Source organism: Aotus nancymaae, unplaced genomic scaffold, assembly GCF_030222135.1.
Source record: "Aotus nancymaae isolate 86718 unplaced genomic scaffold, 86718_ANA_hifiasm-v0.15.2.pri h1tg000030l, whole genome shotgun sequence".
NCBI classification, from domain to species: domain Eukaryota; kingdom Metazoa; phylum Chordata; class Mammalia; order Primates; family Aotidae; genus Aotus; species Aotus nancymaae.
Window position 1 is genome coordinate 32,781,768 of NW_026988443.1, and position 19,702 is coordinate 32,801,469.

General features: G+C 43.5%; 1 protein-coding gene across 1 annotated transcript in view; it reads left to right on the forward strand.

Moving 5' to 3' along the window:
* WWOX (WW domain containing oxidoreductase) overlaps positions 1-19,702 on the forward strand; it is a 1,123,669-nt gene that overhangs the window by 221,210 nt on the left and 882,757 nt on the right. The window lies entirely within an intron of this gene.

Below are 19,702 nucleotides of genomic sequence, written 5' to 3' on the forward strand. Positions count from 1 at the left end.
TCCTTGAATCCACCTGATAGGATTTGGCTGCATCCCCACCCAAAATCAGACAGTCTTTTCTATTGATCTCAGGTGTTTACCTAATAACTCTTGTAACCAATTACCAATCTGAAAATCGTTGAATTCACCTGATATGGTTTGGCTGAACCCTCACATCAAATCTTGTCTTGAATTGTAATCCTCCACGTGTCAAGGGAGAGACCAGGTGGATGTAAATGAATCACAGCGTGCGGTTTCCACGTGCTTTACTCCCGATAGTGAGTGCTCAGGTGATCTGATGGTTATAAATAAGTGTTTAGTAGGTCCCTCTGTGTTCATTCTCCTTCCTGCCACCTTGTGAATAAGATGCCTTGCTTCCCTTCGGCTTTCTGCCATGATTGTAAGTTTCCTGAAGCCTTCTCCAGCCATGCTGAACTGTGAGTCAAGTTAAACCTCTTCCCTTTATAAATTACCCAGTCTCAGGCAGTTCTTGATAGCAGTATGGAAATGGGCTAACATCACGTATGACCTGGAAGGCTCCTTCCCCATCACTTTGAGTTGTCCTTCCTTTCCGAACCAAACCAATGTACAGCTTGCATATATTGGTAGAAGTCTGCCTGTAACTTTCTCCCCCTAAAATGTGTAAAATCAAGCTGTAACCCAGCCACCTTTGGCACATGTTCCCAGGACTTCTTGGGACGGTCTCAGGCTCTGGTCACTCATGCTTGGCTCAGAATAAACCTCTTTAAATATCTTAGAGCTTCATTCTTTTCATGAACATACATGGCTAGCCAGAATTAAACGGGAATGCTGATAATAAAGAGAAATGAAAGGATAATGGGAGGTACGCATGCAGCAATGTCTGTCTCTCTGGTTCTGAAGTCTGACTTTCTTCCTGGCTCCACCACCTGGACCATGACTTGTTAGTTAATTGTTCTCAGTTTGAGTGTTCTCCTGTGTAAAATAGGGATAATAATTGGATGTATGGGAGGATTAAATCAGGTTATACGCGTGAAGTACTTAGAGCCGGGGTCTGGCCATTACTGTGTGTTTAGTTACTGTCACTCCTGTGATCTGCACAATTATTGTCATCTTCCCTTCCTCCTTCTTCCCCTTTCTTCCTCTTTTTCTTTCTGTCATCATCATCACCATCATCCATAGCTACTCTCTTGCCACACCGTGTTAAACCCACCTGTTTTTGTTCCTGGTGATTACATATCCAAAAGTAATTTGGAATTTTTCCATAAGAACTTTCATTTATTGTGTTTCTGCCCACGAATTTTCTTTTGTTAGACACAGAATCCTCTGAAATTTCACCTCCATAGTTTGTGGCTTTTTTAGAAAAGTGTGCTCCTGGGCTTCGTCTCACGCCTCCTGGCCCGTGTTTGGCGTGTACTCACACATGCACACACATGCACAACCCACACTATGTTTGTTGACCGAATGAATTAATATTTCACTGAACAAACACATGTTGATTATACTCCTTGTGAAGCTAATTTGTTTTCATCTCTGAGAGCAAGGCTAAATCACCAGATTGATGACTTTGGCTGTGTAGCTAAAGGATGTTCCATTGCAGCTGATAAGTGGACCCGAATGTGCAGTAAGACTGGTGGCCACCAGAATGCATGCCACTCTCGTGCTGCTGCATGCACGGGGCTCAGGCCATGTGCCAGTCACAGTGGAAAAGATATGCTTCGTGTCAGCACATTTGGCAAGTCTCTGGGATTGGGGATTTACAGGCCAGAACCTTGCTCTTGGGACTTTGCTGCCACTAGCAAGGGAGAGGCTCGGGAGAAAGGAGTTTTTCTCACCATTGCTTGCTCTCACAGTGGGGTCAGCCCGTTTCCATCCCTCTTCAATGTTTTAGCCCCTGAGAGAACCCAGTTCAATTCCCAGCAAGACGTGAGCTTCCCTAAGGGAGCACGAGAGCCACCTCTGAGGGTGGGGCACCCTTGTCACGGTGGACAAGAGCCAGGCCTGGCATTGGAGTGGATGCTCAGGAAGCCCCAGAGAAATAGACAGGGAGTGAGTGCAAGAGCCAGTTGACTGAATGGCTTCGAGGAAGATTTCAAAGACCTAGTGCGCTAAAAGTCTGACTTCATTTGTGATTTGCGAATAGTCTCCCAGAAACCACGGGGTACAGATGCGGGGCTTGTGAAAAATACCAGACACCCTGTGGGTTCAAGAAAAAAAAGAAAAGTCGGGGAGGGTGTGGTGTGAGCAATTTCTGGCAGCTTTGTGGGCGTTTATTATGTCTTGGTGGCACAGCGTGGGTGGACTGGTGCTTTGCTTTCCATTGCATTCCCTGTATGTCTTTAGCTAATTTGTTTTTGGTAATCCAAGGCCCAGTGTGTATCAACAAATTCCTTCCTTGATCATCTAAGCAATGAATACTTAACACATTCAAGCTTGGAGAATTCAGTTCCTACCACAAGCTCCAGAATGGAGGATTTATAACTAGAAGGGAGACAGAAGGTATGCTGAGAGGTACTCAAACTGTCACTTCCTTCACCCTCAGGAGCACTGAGCAGACACTGACTCCTCTGCAGTTGCTGGGCTTTTGAGCTACTTCCCTTCCTGGGGAAATGTGTGTTAACTGTTTCATGACCAGCAATGCCTAACACTAAGCAAGTGATGTGACCTTACATATGTGCAGAAATGCAGGTGAATGGGGGTAAAGAATCCAAACTCAACTTTATAGTGTTTGTCTGTAGAAGAGAGAAGGGGAGTAGGAGAAAACAAGCCAAAGGCAGCCTTCAGTCTGGTTTATAATGCTTCAGTGTTTTTTTTAAAGGGAAAAATGTTCATGTATTACTTATGTAATAAAAATTATTTTTTAAAGGCAGCCTGGGGGGTATTCATTTTCTATGGCTGCCATAACAGATTGCCTCAAACTTAGTGACTTGAGATATCACAGACTTACTTTCTTACCATTCTGGAGGTCAGAAGTCTGCCACAGGCCTCCCTGGGCTAAAATCAAGGTGTCTTCAGAGCTGTGCTCTTTTTTGGATGGTGTAGGGGAGAATCAAATTTTCTGGCCTTTTCCGGTTTAGAGAGACTGCCCGTGAGCCTCAGTCCGTAGCTGCTCCTGCTACCATGTAGCTGGCAACATTGGGCTGAGTTCTCCGATGGCCACGTGTCTGGTTCTTTCTCTTCTGTCTTCCTCTCTTAATTTTAAGGACCCTTATGATTTCATTGGTTTCAGCTGGATAGCTATCAAGGCTCATCTTATTTAAAGGTTAACTGACTAACAACCCTTATTCTCTATGCAACCTTAATTCATATAACCTAGCATAGTCACAGATTTTTTTTTTTTTTTTTTGAGACGAAGTTTGGCTCTTGTTACCCAGGCTGGAGTGCAATGGCGCGATCTCGGCTCACTGCAACCTCCGCCTCCTGGGTTCAGACAATTCTTCTGCCTCAGCCTCCTGAGTAGCTGGGATTACAGGCACACGCCACCATGCCCAGCTAATTTTTTGTATTTTTAGTAGAGATGGGGTTTCACCATGTTGACCAGGATGGTCTTGATTTCTTGACCTCGTGATCCATCCACCTCGGCCTCCCAAAGTGCTGGGATTACAGGCATGAGCCACCGCGCCCAGCGCCAGATTTTTTTTTAATTGAATTCAACTTTACAGTATCTTTTGTAGGGAATACTTTTATCTCCTTTTTCATTTGAAAACTTTAAGGAAGGAAATGCTTTTATTGCTAGTAAGTGGCCAGCTGAGGTTGTAGGTCTAATTCTTTTTAAGACGAAGTTTTGCTAGTCACCCAGGCTGGGGTGCAATGGCGCGATCTCAGCTCACTGCAACCTCTGTCTCCCGAGTTCAAGCAATTCTCCTGTCTTAGCCTCCTCAGTAGCTGGGATTATGGGCGCCCTCCCCGCTCTCTTTGCCTCCCACCCCCTCCCTTCACCTCCCCTTCTTCCTTCTTCCTCTCCCCCCTCCCGCTTCCCCCCCCCCACCCTCTTCCCCCCTCCCCCTTCCTTTCCCTCCCTCTCCCTCTTATTTTCTGTAAAACACTGTTCCTTCCCCAGGAGTGATTGTGTGTGTTATAGTGTGATGGAGACTGGCTACTGCACCATGCAGATAGATGGTGTCAATCATCCTAAGATCTGGGGGAAGGCATCCACACAAAGAATGGCCCTCCCGTAATGTCAGTAGTATTGAGGCTGAGAAACCATGTGCTAAGACACAGGGCAAGTATTAAGCAGGATAATGGCAGAGAAGAGTACTTTGCCTCCTTCTTACAGCCGGAGGGTGTGTGTGACGGTGGGTGTATGCGTGTGCACACACGCTTGTGTGAAGTGAGAGAAACCTGGTGTTTTCTCTTTTCAAAGGCTGCCTCATCTATGTTCTGGACTCCTGCTTTCTGTTGACTCTGCCCAGAGAGTTAGCGACTGAGCAGGTGTGCCTCACCACTGGCCCCTTCACAGTGTCCTCACCTTGATTTATTAGAGCATTTTATTCCCCCTTCAGTGTTTATGACATCCAGAGACTTGGTCGAACCATGTGTAAATGAGAGTGGACAGTGAGACTATTATCATTCATTTTCACTCCCCATAAACATCTTCTGTTTCTGTTTTAGAAGACATTGCTAATTCCCTCATGCCCTGGTATTGCATGTTTCTTTTTCTGCCTGGGTTTGAAAGTAAAGTGGTAGTGACTTTTTCCTTATGGCTGCTGAAAAGGTTCCACAGTATTTGGACCACTGCCTGCTTCTACCCTGGAGCACAAAAGATCCAGGCGTAGAAATTGGTTCTAACAATATCCTTTTAGAAAACACTAAGGGAATGTGAGTCACTTTCCTCTTGATTTAAAGGCACTGTGTCCCTCAAGTTCAAGAGTTACAGGGTGACATGTACTTGATCTCTACTTCCTGTGGGCAGGGGACCATAATTAAATGGCTATGGAAACCCAGAAGCAGCCTACAGAAATCCTTAGGAGCCCTGAGTCTGGGAAGAATTTATTTATTTTATTTTTTGGTTTATCTGTGTTGAAATTTCTAGGAAAGTTTTGGTTTTGATGGGAATGGAGACATGAATAGGAGAGAATGCATAAAGGAGAGGGGAATTCGTGGCTTTCTATGGTAGATGGAGGCGTGGCATACCTTTGGGTGCTGTGGTTGCAAGCAACAGAAAAGACTTTGGATAACTTAAGGAGAAGGAAGACATGAGACTGACTGTGATAGGAGTTCGGTTGCCTTACAGAAGCTCAACCACACTGTGGCTTATTTTCCAGAGTGGGCAGCGCAGGCTTGGTGCAGCTGCACCTCTGTGCATCCCAGGCTCTGTCTTTCTAGGGACATGGCTTTTATCCTTCTCCCTGGGGACCTGTGGTCACCACAAGCAGGAAGTCATGGACTCCTCTCTTCATGGCAAGGTCTTTGGCTCGAATCCTCTTTCTTCCTTTCATGTATGATTCTTCAGCTCTAGATTCACATTCTCAGGAGAGAATCTGGTTGCCTATTTTTGGTCAAGCATCATTTCCTCTGAGCTGAAAACCCTGGGAAAGTTGGAATCAGCAAGAGCTTCTTCATGCTACGTATCCACGACACTTCTTAGGAAGTGAAGGATTAAATTGAATAAGCCTGATTTTTTTTTTCTTTTACCCATAAGATTGAGAGAAAGGATGGAAAAGAAAGCTATGTAGCATTTAGTGGGTAACTGCCCTGTAAGTCAGCCTGTGAACAATGGAGCCCAAAGCATATTGGATTTGTCCCTCTATTGTCAATCTTCACCCTGTGCACAACCTACTTTTTCTTTCGCAGATGAAGAAAGCTATTTGGGAGGTTCTTCTGAGAAAGCCCAGCGTTTAGGCCCCTGCTTCCCCCACTCCTCCATAACCTCTTAAGGCTCATCTAGGGCCTTTCTCTTCTCTAAAGAAAAAAAAAAAGTCCAGGTGGGGAGGTTTAAGCCTGTAACCCCAGCACTTTGGGAGGCTGAAGTGGGTGGATCACCTGAGGTCAGGAGTTCAAGACCAACCTGGCCAACATAGTGAAACCCCATCTCTATTAACAATACAAAATTAGCTGGGTGTGGTGGCGAGCACCTGTAATCCCAGCTATTTGGGAGGCTGAGGCACGAGAATCACTGAAAACCCGGGAGGTGGAGGTTGCAGTTAGCCAAGATTGTACCACTGCACTTCATTCTGGGTGACATGAGCATTACTGTCTCAAAAATAAATAAATAATAATTTCATTCTGCACTTATGTACTTACTGATTTGTGGTCCGTACATTTGTTACCTTAATTAAATGGGAGTTCTTAAGACAAAAATATGAAGACCACAACATTGAGGCATATACTATTTGGATTCAAATAGCTTTGGCTAAATTAACGTTGCCTGCCTTTCCTTCTGTTTTCTCATCTGTGGCACAGCAATAGTACCCATGTTATAGGCTTGCTGTGCGGAGTAAATGCGATAGTAAATGCTAAGTGCTTTCAGCTGTACTGCACATACATAATTTCTGTAAGTACTGGCCATTTTGAAAAGTATTTTTGCTCAGGAGGCTGAGGCAGGAGAATTGCTTGAACCCAGGAGGCGGAGGTTGCGGTGAGCCATGATAGCTCCATTGCACTCTAGCCAGGGTAACAAGAGCAAAACTCCATCTCAAAAAAAAAAAAAAAAAAATTATTCTTGCTGACGGGGTGGTGCATGCCTGTAATCGCAGCACTCTGGGAGGCCGAGGTGAGCGGATCACCTGAGATCAGGAGTTACAGACCAGCCTGACCAACACTGTAAAACCCAATCTCTACTAAAAGTACAAAATTAGCTGGGCGTGGTGGCACATATATGCAATCCCAGCTACTTGGGAGACTAAGTCAGGAGAATCACTTGAACCCAGGAGGCGGAGGTTGTGGTGAGCTGAGATCACACCATTGCACTCCAGCCTGGGCAACAAGAACGAAACTCTATCTCAAAAAAAAATTATTTTTAACACTTTATTTTTATTTTTATTTTTTTTTGAGATCAAGTTTTGCTCTGTTGCCAGGCGCCAGGCTGGAGTGCAGTGTCATGATCTCAGCTCAGTGCAACCTCTGCCTCCTGGGTTCAAGCAATTCTCCTGCCTCAGCCTCCCGAGTAGCTGGGACTACAGGCGTGCGTCACCATGCCCAGCTAATTTTTGTATTTTTTAGTAGAGACGGGGTTTCACCATGTTGGCCAGGATGGTCTCGATCTCTTGACCTTGTGATCTGCCTGCCTCAGCCTCCCAAAGTGCTGGAATTACAGGCGTGAGCCACCACGCCCAGCCTATTTTTAACACTTTTATTCTGATACAGTCATAGGAAGTTAAAAAAATAGTACAGAGGGGATCCCTGTTCTATTTTTTTTTTTTTAGACGGGGGAGTCTTGCTCTGTTGCCAGGTTGGAGTGCAGTGGCATGATCTCGGCTCACTGCAACCTCTGTCTTCCAGGTTCAAACGATTCCCCTGCTTCAGCCTCCTGAGTAATTGGGACTATAGGCGTGCGCCACCACACCCGCCTAATTTTTTGTATTTTATAGAGACTGGGTTTCACCATGACCAGGATGGTCTCGGTCTCATGACCTTGTGATCCGCCCACCTTGACTCCCAAAGTGCTGGGATTACAGGTGTGAGTCACTACGCCCAGCTGATTCCTGTTCTTTTCATTCACTTTTCTACAGTTATGACTCCTTATGTAACTATAGTATAGTATCAAAACCAGGAAATGGGCATGGGTACAAGGTGAGTGTATAATTCCGGGAAGGTAAAATAATGGCCGTTGTTAGGATGTCCGCATCCTAATCCCTGGAAGCTATGGATATGATTTGTTACGTGGAAGAGGAGAGTTAAGGTTTCAGATGAAATTCACATTACTAATCCAGTCAAGTTAAAATCGGAAGATGACCCAGATTATCTGGTCAGGCACAGTAAGATTCCCAGGATCCTAAAATGGGGAGAGGGATTCGGATGAACCAGGCAGTGAGATGGCAGTGTGATAAGGACTCAGCCACGTGTTGCTGCCTTTGAAGATGGAGGGAGGTGGGCATGAGCCACAGAAAGTGGGCAGCCTCTAGATGGTAGAAAAGGCAATGAGATGGATTCTCCCCTAGAGCTACCAGAAGGGGACATGCCCTACTTACGTCTTGTTATTATTTTCTTGATTTTGAAACAGGGTTTTGCTCTCACCCAAGCTGGAGTGCAGTGGCACTATCACGGCTTGTTGCGATCCTCCCACCTTAGCCTCCCAAGTAGCTGGGATTACAATGTCTGCCACCTTGCCCGGCTAATTTTTTTGCATTTTTAGTAGAGATGGGGTTTCATCATGTTGCCCAGACTGGTCTAGAGCCCCTAGGCTAAAGCGATTCCTGTCCTCAGCCTCCCAAACTGCTGGGATTTCAGGACCCTGCTGATGTCTTGATCTTAGCCCCTTGAGATCCCAGTTGGTATTCTGGATCTAGAACTATAAAAGAATAGGTGTTATTTCAAGCCATGAATTTCTTCTTAATGTGTCAAATAGCAATGGAAATAATACACGTTCTATGACATTTTGTCACATGGACAGGTTCATTTAACTACTGCCATCTGGACAGAGGTCCCTGTGCTACCCCCTGAAGTCACACCCGCCACCCTCTGCCTTTAGCCTTTCTTACAGGCTGTGAGGAAGCAAAGCTCGTTTATTCTTCAGGCATCGCCTCACGATGTCTCCTCTTCCTGGGAGGCACTTCCACCAGTTTTCCTTGCTAAATAGTCATCTTAAGTTCTCTGACAACCCCTCTCTGACCATCTAATCCTAAAAAGAACTCCCCCCGGTGTAAACTCGCATTATATGTTTTAACTTTATTTCATAGCACTTATGATGTATGGATAATGGTATATTTGGGCTAGAGTATTTGTTTGATCTGTCTCCCCAAGAAGCCTGGAAACTGCACGGGGGCAAAACCTTAGCTTTACTCAGTGTTGATTCCTCAGCTTCATGTTCGTGGCTGTACAGAGAGTAGGAGCCAAGAAAATCTTCATTGCATATACAAGCAAATGGCAGCATTCAAGGTACGGAACTGAAGTTTTCTCTGGGTTTTTAAGTGGAAGAGTACATAAGCATTATAAGCAATTCTACCTGCATTTACTCAACAGACTTTTGTCTTTATCACCTTGTGTGTAGGCTGTCGTGCTAAACTGGTTCTGATTTGGTGTCTGGGGGTAGTTAGACTTCTGTGAACTTAAGTAGATGGTTGAACATGACTGAACTTGCGTTGCACAGTGGACACATTTTGCATTTGGTTTTAACTCCCTAGCCGTTTCCAGAAATAGTTTGGTTAATTCATACTGATAAAATACATCACAATAACAGCATTATTCCCTAAAGAAAGTGGGCTGCCTTTGGCAAACATAATTATCTTGAGTAGGAATTGAAGAAGTAAACTTACCTCTTGGCCAAATGCTTTTTAGAATCACTCAACCAAAGATAGGCTGCACCTGAGGGAAGCGAAACATCTGGATGAAGAATGAAATATCCAGATGTTTTCAAGTACCTGGATGTTTCTAACCATCTGTTTCTCTTGGTTATTGACAAATGATCCAGCTGTTTTGCAGAAGATGGTATACCTTGCCTAACTGAAGAGAGAAGACTCTTAGAAAAATTTCATGTTGTCCTATGTGTACTAATACAGGGTTTCTGTCTTTGATTGAAGCCATGATTCGGTCACAGAAAATGAAGATAGCTTCATGTTTTTCTGAAGCTGTTGGCTTGCTGTGAGTGCCAGACTGCAAAGGATTTTAGGTTAATTGTGTTGTTTACTGTTAGAGTCTGTATTGTTTGTGGCTTTATTCGATGTATTAATGTCTTTGCACCTTAACCAGTAGCTTTACAGATGGCATATAAGAATACTGACGTTCAGCACTGCTAAAAACAGCCACTGACTGAATAACGTAGTGTTTTTTAAAGTGTGGAAAAGTTGGGTACGTAAAATTTGTATTGTAAATAGAAATTTGCAGACCTCAATTGAAAATGCATCTTTCTGGAACGGAAGTTTTGGAGGCTGAGTACCACTCACCTCTTTGCTCCCTAATTTTCTTTTGTTTAAGGCAAAGCACAGGTTCTCAGTTATATAGATATTGTTAAATTAAAGCTGGAGTAGAATGACATCATTGGTAGGCTTCTTAAAACTTGAAATGGATTTGTGATCTGCCACAGGAATCCTTGTCTGATGTTTGTGGGTCTGTAGGACTGAATTTGAAGTCCTTAAAAGGATGTCGTAACAGTGACTAAAGATGTAGGGCATGGATTTATGTGTTATCTTATTGCTCTGTCATTTTCTTGAGTGGTACACCAGAGTGCATGGAAAAGTCAATTATAGGAAGCCTCATGGTAGCGTAGTTAAGAGTGGTGAGGTAGGAGTGAGAAGGCAGGCTTGGTGCCGGGCGTCAGCACACACAAGGCCCTCCCCGTCAAGGGCTGTCCTCTGTGTATGTTTCCAGCTATGAAGCAGAGCTCTAAAGAGCAACATTTGGAGGCTGGGGAGAGCTGGATGGAGAGGCATATGATTCTGTTGACTGTTAGTGACACGGGCTCTTGCCAGCCAAATAGATGCAAATAGATTTTATCTGTGAGTGTCTGTTAAACACCTCGTAAGTGACGGACCTGCAGAGACGGGATGTGGATGGAACACAAATTCAAATCAGTGCAGGAGAACAGCAGCTGAAGTGGACAAACCCCCATGTCTTGCCTCAACATTTGGCTTCAAGTTTTACAAAAGCCAAATGGTCTTGATTTCATCGTATATAAATAGGATGATTGTGTATTTATTTCTCACTTGCCCTGCCAGGCGGATGGCTGGTGGGGGAAGGCAAGGACAAACAATTCAAAATAGCAAATGAGCCAAAATCCATCTGGATTTTGTTAATGCTGATTATGTAGTTTGTTCTATTGTTTTTAACGTCTTCCAAGCCTTCTGTGTATTAGCCAGCAGTAAGGGAAAAAATGACATTTTGACTTTGACTCCCTTTGTAATGTAATGCGTTGTTATGTATTGCTAAAGTTTCTTTCTTAAAGAAATAGTGTATGATATGAATGACTAGCACTTACTGAGTTTTTGCCATAGCCTGGATCATGCCAAAGGCTTTCACACTTGTCCCTTTTTAAACTTCTCAGTAACCCAGTGACATAGATGTTATTAGCCCAATTTAAGCTTGGGGAAAATGGGCGTTCAGAGAGATTAAGTAACTTGCCTGTAGCATCACATAGCCAGTGAGTGTGAGAGGTAGGGTTCAGATCCACGTAGGTCTGAGTTAGATGTTCTGAATCAACTCTTCATCACCAGATGTTGCTATCCCTCTAGTGATTACTTTTCTTTTATGATTGTCAACAAAGTTATTCTGTGGAGCAGGGTTAGGCAAACATTTTCTGTAAGTGACAGACAGTATTTTATTCTTTGCAGTGTGGTCTCTTGAAACTATTCAGTTCTGTCACTATAGCACAGAAGCAGCCATAGACAATACATAAGTGAATGAGGATGGAAGTGTTTCAGTTAAAATTATGATGGCTGGGCGTGGTGGCTCACTCCTGTAATCCCAGCACTTTGGGAGGCCAAGGCAGGCCGATCACCTGAGGTCAGGAGTTCGAGACTAGCTTTGCCAACATGGAGAAAGCCCATCTTTACTAAAAATACAAAATTAACCAAGCATGGTGGTGTGCGCCTGTAGTCCCAGCTACTCAGGAGGCTTAGGCAGGAGAGTTGTTTGAACCCAGGAAGTGGAGGTTGCAGTGAGCCAAGATCGTGCCAACGCACTGCAGACCGGGTGACAGAGTGAGACTGTCTCAAAAAAGAAAGAAAGAAAGAAAAACAGTCCTCACAACCTGCCATGATTATTTTGGGATCTTGTATTAATAATAACAGGGAGACAGACAGTAAGCACACAAGGCTCAATCAAGGATCAAGTGTTAACAGGAGACCCAACAGCTTCTGCTTTTTCTATCCTTCTCCCTGGGCACAATTTAAATAGGTTACCGGGTTTTAACATGCTGTGCAGTGGGAAGAAGAAGAGGAGAAAACCCCACTGAGAAAGGCTGACTGTCTTCTAAGTGGATCCTGCCCACTATTTGGTGGTGAGGCTGTAGACTTTCCTTCTTGTGCTTGGCAATGAAAGAACAGGGAAGGGTGGATTCTCCATCTCCTCTTCCTCTTTGGAATCAGGAAAACATGTTCCTATTCCAAACGTTCTTTGATAAATAAGCTAGCATGTTCCTGGCTACCACACATATATTTTCTTTTTCTTCTGTCCAACATACTTGAGTAATTACGGAAGTTGTTGAACCTACAAGTAGACGGGAACACTGCGTGCACTCTGAAGGACTCAGGGGCCTGCCCAGGGTTGTCTGTGGTAAGGTCTGAGCAGCAGCTGAGTACTGGGCACTCTGCTAGGCATTTTTGGGTCCATTTTCCTCCTCCAACATGCACTTTCCCCCATAAGGTTATTTCCTCTGTGTTACAGGAAAAATCAATTCACAGCTAATTGATGTGACTTGCTCAAGGCCACAGTAAACTTTAAGTGCCAAGGATGGGATTTGAACCTCTGTCTGCTTGATTCCAAAACCCTGACCTTTCTCACCCAGGTCATGCTGTTTCTTTCAAGGCAAGAACTGAGGTTTTCTGTTTGCAGGGAGCTGGTAGCTTCTTGTTTCCCTGGTCTTAGATACTGCTCAGCTTGCTGTTGAAATGTAAATGTGAAAAGTCACACAGCAGCAAATGTCGCTGGGAATGGGAGAAATTGGAACCCTCACACACCATTGGTGGGAACGTAAAATGGCGCAGCTAACTTGGAAAACAGTCGGCAGTTCTTCAAAGAGTTAAGAGTTCCCATATGACCCAGCAATACTACTCCTAGGTACATATCAGAGAAATAAAATCATGGACAGAGACTTGTATGTGAATGTTTATAGCTGCATTGTTCATAATGGCCAATAGATGAAAACAACCCTAATGTCCATCAATTGAAAAATGGATAAATAAGTTGTAGTGGAATATTCCAATAGAAATGGAATATTCCATTTTCTGTTCATAAAAATGGACGAAGTCCTGAGACGTTCTATATTGTGGGTGAACCTAGTAAACATTATGCTATGTGAAAGAAGTTAGTTACGGAAGTCCATATAGGGTGTGATTCCATTCTATGAGATGTCCAGAATAGAGAAACCTACAGAGATAGAAAATAGATTAGTGATTGCTCAGGGGGTAGTTTGGGGTGGAGGGGATAGGAGGGTAATAGGTAAAGGTGATGAAAATGTTTTGCAGTTGTCTGAGGTGATGGTTGCACAACTCTGTAAATGTACTAAAAATCATTGAATTGCACATTTTAAATGGGTGAATTTTATGGTACGCCAGTTATATCTCAATAAAGCTGTTAAAAAATTGTGAAAGTGGCAATTAATCTTTGCTCACAGAGAAAACCACTCAGGGCCCGACCTGCTCTTGGGCACAAAACCCCATTCCTGAGATTTCTTGGCCATGCTGGAAGCCTGCCTTGTGTGAGAGCCTCAAGTCTCTGTAACAGACTGGGAGTGTTCGTCATGTCACAGGGCTGCGGCAGCCTTTAAAGCTACAAGGAACGGCTTGGAGTAACTGTTGGCTCCTTTGAATCCTTTCGTTCGCATTGCAAGTGTTTACTAGCTCTAATCAGGGGAAATGAAAAATCACATGTCTAATTTTCAGTGTTGCCTCTGGTCACAGGTGTTGTTAAAACAGCTGTTTTATGACTTTATAAATACTCAGAGATTTATTTTGAAGCAATGTTTCATTATTCCTATACTATGATTAAATATTGAGACTATTGCTTTTCCAATTGTTCTATTGCAGTATTTAATGAGTGCAATTAAATGGAAAAATTGCCTTTTTAACTGATGATAGTCCATTAGTGTCTCTGTCTCTTCAGAAAAGAAAAGAAGTGAATTATTAGAATGACAAATGAGGCAAAGTTACCACCGTGATGGAGAGGTGCGATTTCCTTCCACATAATCTTCAATTAGTGATCTCTGTAAGAGGATGTTTTTCAAAAGGGTAATAGAGAAGTAATGAGATCAGAAGGAGGTCAACCCGGCCTTCTCCGTTTGGCAGCTTGATTAATTTATTTCTCCTTCTTGGAGATTGCTGCAAGGGGCTTTTGTCACCCTGTGTTTTTCATGGGACTGTAACCTGAGTGACTGCTGATATATGAGCCTTGCAGGCAAAGAAGCAAGTCCGTTGCCCTAGAACGGAAGGCACAGGGGTTAGGGGTTTGTTCGCTTTGCAACTTCACTTGGACACGCTCGTCGGGAGCTTTGGATAATGACAACAGTGATGATGATGAATTTAAGAATTAAGTGAAATGCTCTGAGGTGATGCCCACTGTGGGTCCTGCGCCTGGTGCTCAGCACACACAAATTCATTTCATTTTCACGGCCCTTGTGACATGATTGGACTCTTCTTTTGCAGAGGAGGAAATGCAGGCTCAGAGAGCTACCTAGCATCGTACCGTTAAGCAGAAGGGAAACAGGAGTGAATCCCTGTCCGCCTCTAAACTTCTGAGCTCCCCTCTGGAAGTCCGGGGCCCTTAGAAACTCTGCACTCAACCATTAAATTCTTCTCATTGTGCTGAGGAGCAAGGAAACAGATCACATGGCTGTATCGCAATGGGGGAACTTGAACTATGGGGATCCTTGCAAAAGGCCAAAACACAACGGTTGCTGTCATTTTATGCTTTATGTTAAGTGTGCATATGCTCAGTTGCAGAAACCTAAATTGCTAAATTGCAAGGCTGTATACAATATGCCAGTTTGGCAGATTCTGTCTTTTTACATTCTGCCACCCCCATTCTATTTATGAAAATGCCACGTTGTAATCATCCACTGGGAGAAACAAGGGGTTGAACATTCTTATCACGCAAAGGAAGCTTGGCCTAGTAAAGGAATATAAATACTAAAATCCTAGTACCACTGCTACTTACTGTGTTTCTTTGGACACGTTACTCAAACTCTCTGACTTCATTTCCCCACCCCTCTGCCCCATCTCTGGCAGAGTTGTTATATTATTGGAAAAGAACAGCTGGGCGCGGTGGCTCACGCCTGTAATCCTAGCACTTTGGGAGGCCAAGGCGGACGGATCACAAGGTCAGGAGGTTGAGACCATCCTGGCTAACATGGTGAAACCCCATCTCTACTAAGAATACAAAACATTAGCCGGGCATGGTGGCAAGCATCTGTAATCTCAGCTACTCGAGAGGCTGAGGCAGGAAAATCGCTTGAACCCAGGAGGTAGAGGTTGCAGTGAGCCGAGATCGAACCACTGTACTCCAGCCTGGGTGACAGAGCGAGACTCCGTCTGAAATAAAAAAAAAACCAACACAAAAACATAAAGCATATTTTCTGGCATATAGCATATGTTTAATTTATAATTCATATTTTTGTTTTTATCATTAATGCCAACAGATTTCTATATTGCCTGCCACTGACACAGACTTAATTGTCTCATTTAGACATTTAAATGCGCAACATACTTAAAATGCAGATGTAACTTTCATTGCCAAAGCATGTTTATGTTATTTAAGAAATGCCTTTCTCCAATAAAGCTCAAATTCTGGGGCTTTTTAGGTTATATTCTTTGTGAATCTTGAATGCTGAGCTGTCTCACCATGGAGATGACAAACACATAAAATTTTTACTTTGCAAACTAAATTTCTCTTGCTGCTTTTTCTTAGGGTCCCAGGAGGCTTATTATCATCAACACCATCAATTAATAGTCATCCTTGGCTTCCTAGATACTCAGCACTGCAGTGGGCACTGCCCCGCAGGAGCATCCATGCAGCCTCAAATCCTGACCTTGTGACTTTCAAGTCCCTAAGTGACCCCACATTGAAGAATCTGGTGAAGCCCATCCAAGCCCAGAGTTCATTTAAGTGGCAGCGATGGGACTAAATTATAGGCCAGGTCTGTCTTATGAAAGATGATAAATGGATGTGTCATATTGGGAAAGAAATCACTCTGTCATCATATGACAGGCTGGCTTGATTTCTTTGCACCCGTGTCCCTAAAACTTGGGATTAGGGTGTGAAGCGTGCCGGCTTTCAAAGCCAGCTACCTCTCCGTTTTGTGTTGTACCTCCCCAGTTACGAATCTGGGGCATCTTCGCTGGACTCTCCAATCCCAGTCCTCCCAGAGTGGAAGGAGAAAGCATGATCTGCTGGGCAGGGCATAGAAGGCTTCAGTGAGAATGAAGCTCGATCATTCTTGTAGAACATGGAGCCCTCAGCAAACAGAAATCACAGCCCATCTCCCATCATTTGGGGTGTTAGGACTCCATTCCATTTCCCACTGGGAAACCTCTCTTTGCCATGACACGAAACTTCAACAACCTTCTATTTACTTTATTTAAAAAAAATGTAAAGAGTGATCTTTGGTTTTCTCAGTTTCTTCTGAGTAGCAAGCAGATAGTTTTCTCCTTGAGACCCTGACTGTGGCTATATTGTTCAGTCTACAATGGTTCTATGTAAAAAGTACTTCTGCAAAGCTCTTAGGGCACCTAGAGCTGATTTCAGAAAGCAAGACATAAGGAATCAGCAAGCCTGAATGAGTCCTGATTTCCTTCCTTCCTTCCTTCTTTCCTTCCTTCCTTTTCTTTTTCTTTCTTTCTTTATTTTTCTTTCCTTTCTTTTTCTTTCTTTCTTTTTTTTCTTTCTCTTTTTCTCTTTCTCTCTGACTCTCCTCTCTCTCCCTCCCTTCCCCGTCTCTCTCTCTGTCTCTCATCTCTCTCTGTCTCTCCTCTCTCTCTCTCTCTCCCCCCCTCCCCCTCCCTCCCTCCCTCCCTCCCTCCCTCTCTCCCTCTCTCTCCCTCTCCCTCTCTCTCTCTTTGTCCTTCAGTTGCCCAGTCTGGAGTGCAGTGGCACAATCTCAGCTCATGACAACCTCAAACTCCTGGGCTCAAGCCATCCTTAGTAGCTTGGATTATAGGTGTGCACCACCCCGCCTGGCTAATTTTTGTATCTTTAGTAGAGATGAGGTTTTGCCATGTTAGCCAGGCTGGCCTTGAACTCCTGGCCTCATGTGATCCACCCACCTCAGCCTCCCAAAGTGTTGGGATTATAGACTTGAGCTGCCATACTCAGCTGAATCCTGAATCCTGATTTCTTAAATTCAGAAATTCCCAAACCTTCCAAAAAAAAAAAAAAGTTCTAAAGTTTGTGGCAAACTCAAACTCAGGTGGCAGCAAAACTTGAGTTGGAATTCTCATCGTCTTGTTTATGATCTTCATTTTTCTTCTCATGTGATTAATGACACATTTTGAGGTGGAAATGTTAACGTGTTTGATGTTAAGGTATGTGTCCACACCCCACTACGGGATCTTTCATAGTATGTGGTTGATGTAGCACGTAAAAAATTTAGAATCCTTCAGCACATACTTGGATTTTAGATGAAGAATCATAGGTTTTTATATGTGTGGCTTTGGGTGAGCTGTTTAATTTTCACTTCAGGTTACTGGTGAGTAAGATGATGATGAGGATAATAGAGATAATAATCCTATGAGAATGTTGCAGTGGTTTAGTTACTTATTCCTGCAACAAGTATTTATTGGAGGCTTGCTGTGTTCAAAGGAGAATAAGACGAAGAAATAAGATCGAATGAGGAAATCAGATGAATCTGGAGTTGTTGCAATGAGAGTTACAAGGAAGAACAGCAGTACACCCTTGATAATGCTGATGTGACTGGAGTTTTGACAACCCGTCTGGGACTTCAGCTGAAAAGTACTCCTGAAGCCGAGCAAAACCATTTGTACACCCTCAGCACCTCCAGTTTTTCTCAGAGCAGTTGACTTTCGCTGATTTTTTTTTTTTTGAGGCAGTCTCACTCTGTCGTCCAGGCAGGAGTGCAGTGGTGCATTCTCAGCTCACTGCAACCTCTGCCTCCTGGGTTCAAGCGATTCTCCTGCCTCGGCCTCTTGGGAGGGTGGGACTACAGGCGCCTGCTTCCATGACTGGTTAATTTTTGTATTTTTGTAGGATGGGGTTTCAGCATGTTGGCCAGGCTGTTCTTGAACTCCTGACCTCAAATGATCCACCAACCTTGGCCTCCCAAAGTGTTGGGATACAAGCGTGAGCCACCACCGCACTCAGCCTGCTCATGTATAAGGAAGAGTTAAAGTGAAATTGCATCCCCAGGACATCAGTGGACTGAGTGTTTGGTTCTCAGTTCCTTGAGATAGTAGAATTTCCTCCTGTAGATCCTTCTATCTAGCCAGTTCTCCTCTGTGGGCATTTGGAGAAGCGCTGTCTGAAAGAAATATGAAATGATGAAGGATGCAAAAAATGTGCCTTGTTTGTTAGGACGGCCTCCCACCACAACGGTTCCAAAAAGAGTGGCATTTCTGCATTTGCTGACCCCGTCGCCAGTAGCTTGCAATAAACAGCAAAAATAGTTCTTGAGGCTTTGTGGCAAATGTGACGTATCTTTGTAGTTCTCGTGGAGGCATGTGACTATCTCACAGCAGGCCAAGTAGCAAGGTCTTTGGATGAAGTTTGTGGCTTCTGGCAATGTCTCCAAAAGCAACCTATGTGAAAACATAGCAGGTTCTTGCATACACTTAAGGGTAAACAGTTGGGTAAGGGCGCTCTGTTGTTCTTGCCAATGTGGTGAAGACATAAATGGGGACGTCTTTTTTCATTTTTATGTTTTCTTTTCTTTTTTTCTTTTTTGAGATAGGGTCTTGCTCTGTCACCCTGGCTGGAGTTCAGTGGTGCAGTCATAGCTCACTGCAGCCTCAAACTCTTCAGCTCCAGCGTCCCATCTCAGCCTCCCAAGTGGCTGGGACTACAGGTGTGTACCACCATGCCCAGCTAATCGTTTATTTTTTTGTAGAGACGAGGTCTTGCTATGTTGCCCACAGTAACGTAACAAGTCTCGAACTCCAGGCCTCCAGCGATACTCTAATCTTGGCCTCCCAAAGTGCTAGGATTACAGGCGCGAGTCACTGCCTGCTGCTTTCCCTTTGTCTTTTTCTAATAATTATTGCTGTAGATTTTTATCCTTAATGCTGAAATGTTTAAAAAAGCCTGAATGCATACGTTTACAAACTTTCCTTAAAAATTGAAGCTATCACTTAATAAGTGTTCAGTTTTATAACTGCTGATTTAACTTAATAAAAACCAACAACTATTAATATACTTAATGCCACTAAACTCTTTACTCAAAGTGGTTAAAATGATAACTTTTATGTTATGTATATTTTACCACAAATTAAAGAAAATTAACTGATTTCAAACAAGCCAAAACTCTGTTTAAATGTGCTAAATAAATGTGTTTTAAAAGAAAATGTAACCAGTAATAAAATGTTCCCCTTTGTGTTATATCAAGGGTGAAGGCAGAGTGGGAGTAACATTTCTATACAACTATATGTGGGCGCGTTTTTCTAAACATGTCAGTGAAGGTTAAATATTCCGCTTCTTTCTCTTATTCACCCTCAAAGAGGAATTTAATTTACTACTTCATTTGTACTTCTCAAACTTCCTCCTGGAAACAGAAGAAAATAAAATGAGATTTTTGTAAGCTGGGATGATATGCATGTTATTCTTATTTTCAATATAGGTAGTCTCTCCACTTTATTTTTAAACACAACCTCATAACATAAATAATCTAGTCTTTTCTGGAGCAGTCTGCTTATTCAGACAGGTGGAAGTTGGCGCTAAAGATTGGCGTTAAATTGAGGAAACCATTCATGTAGTAAATAAGATAATTTGT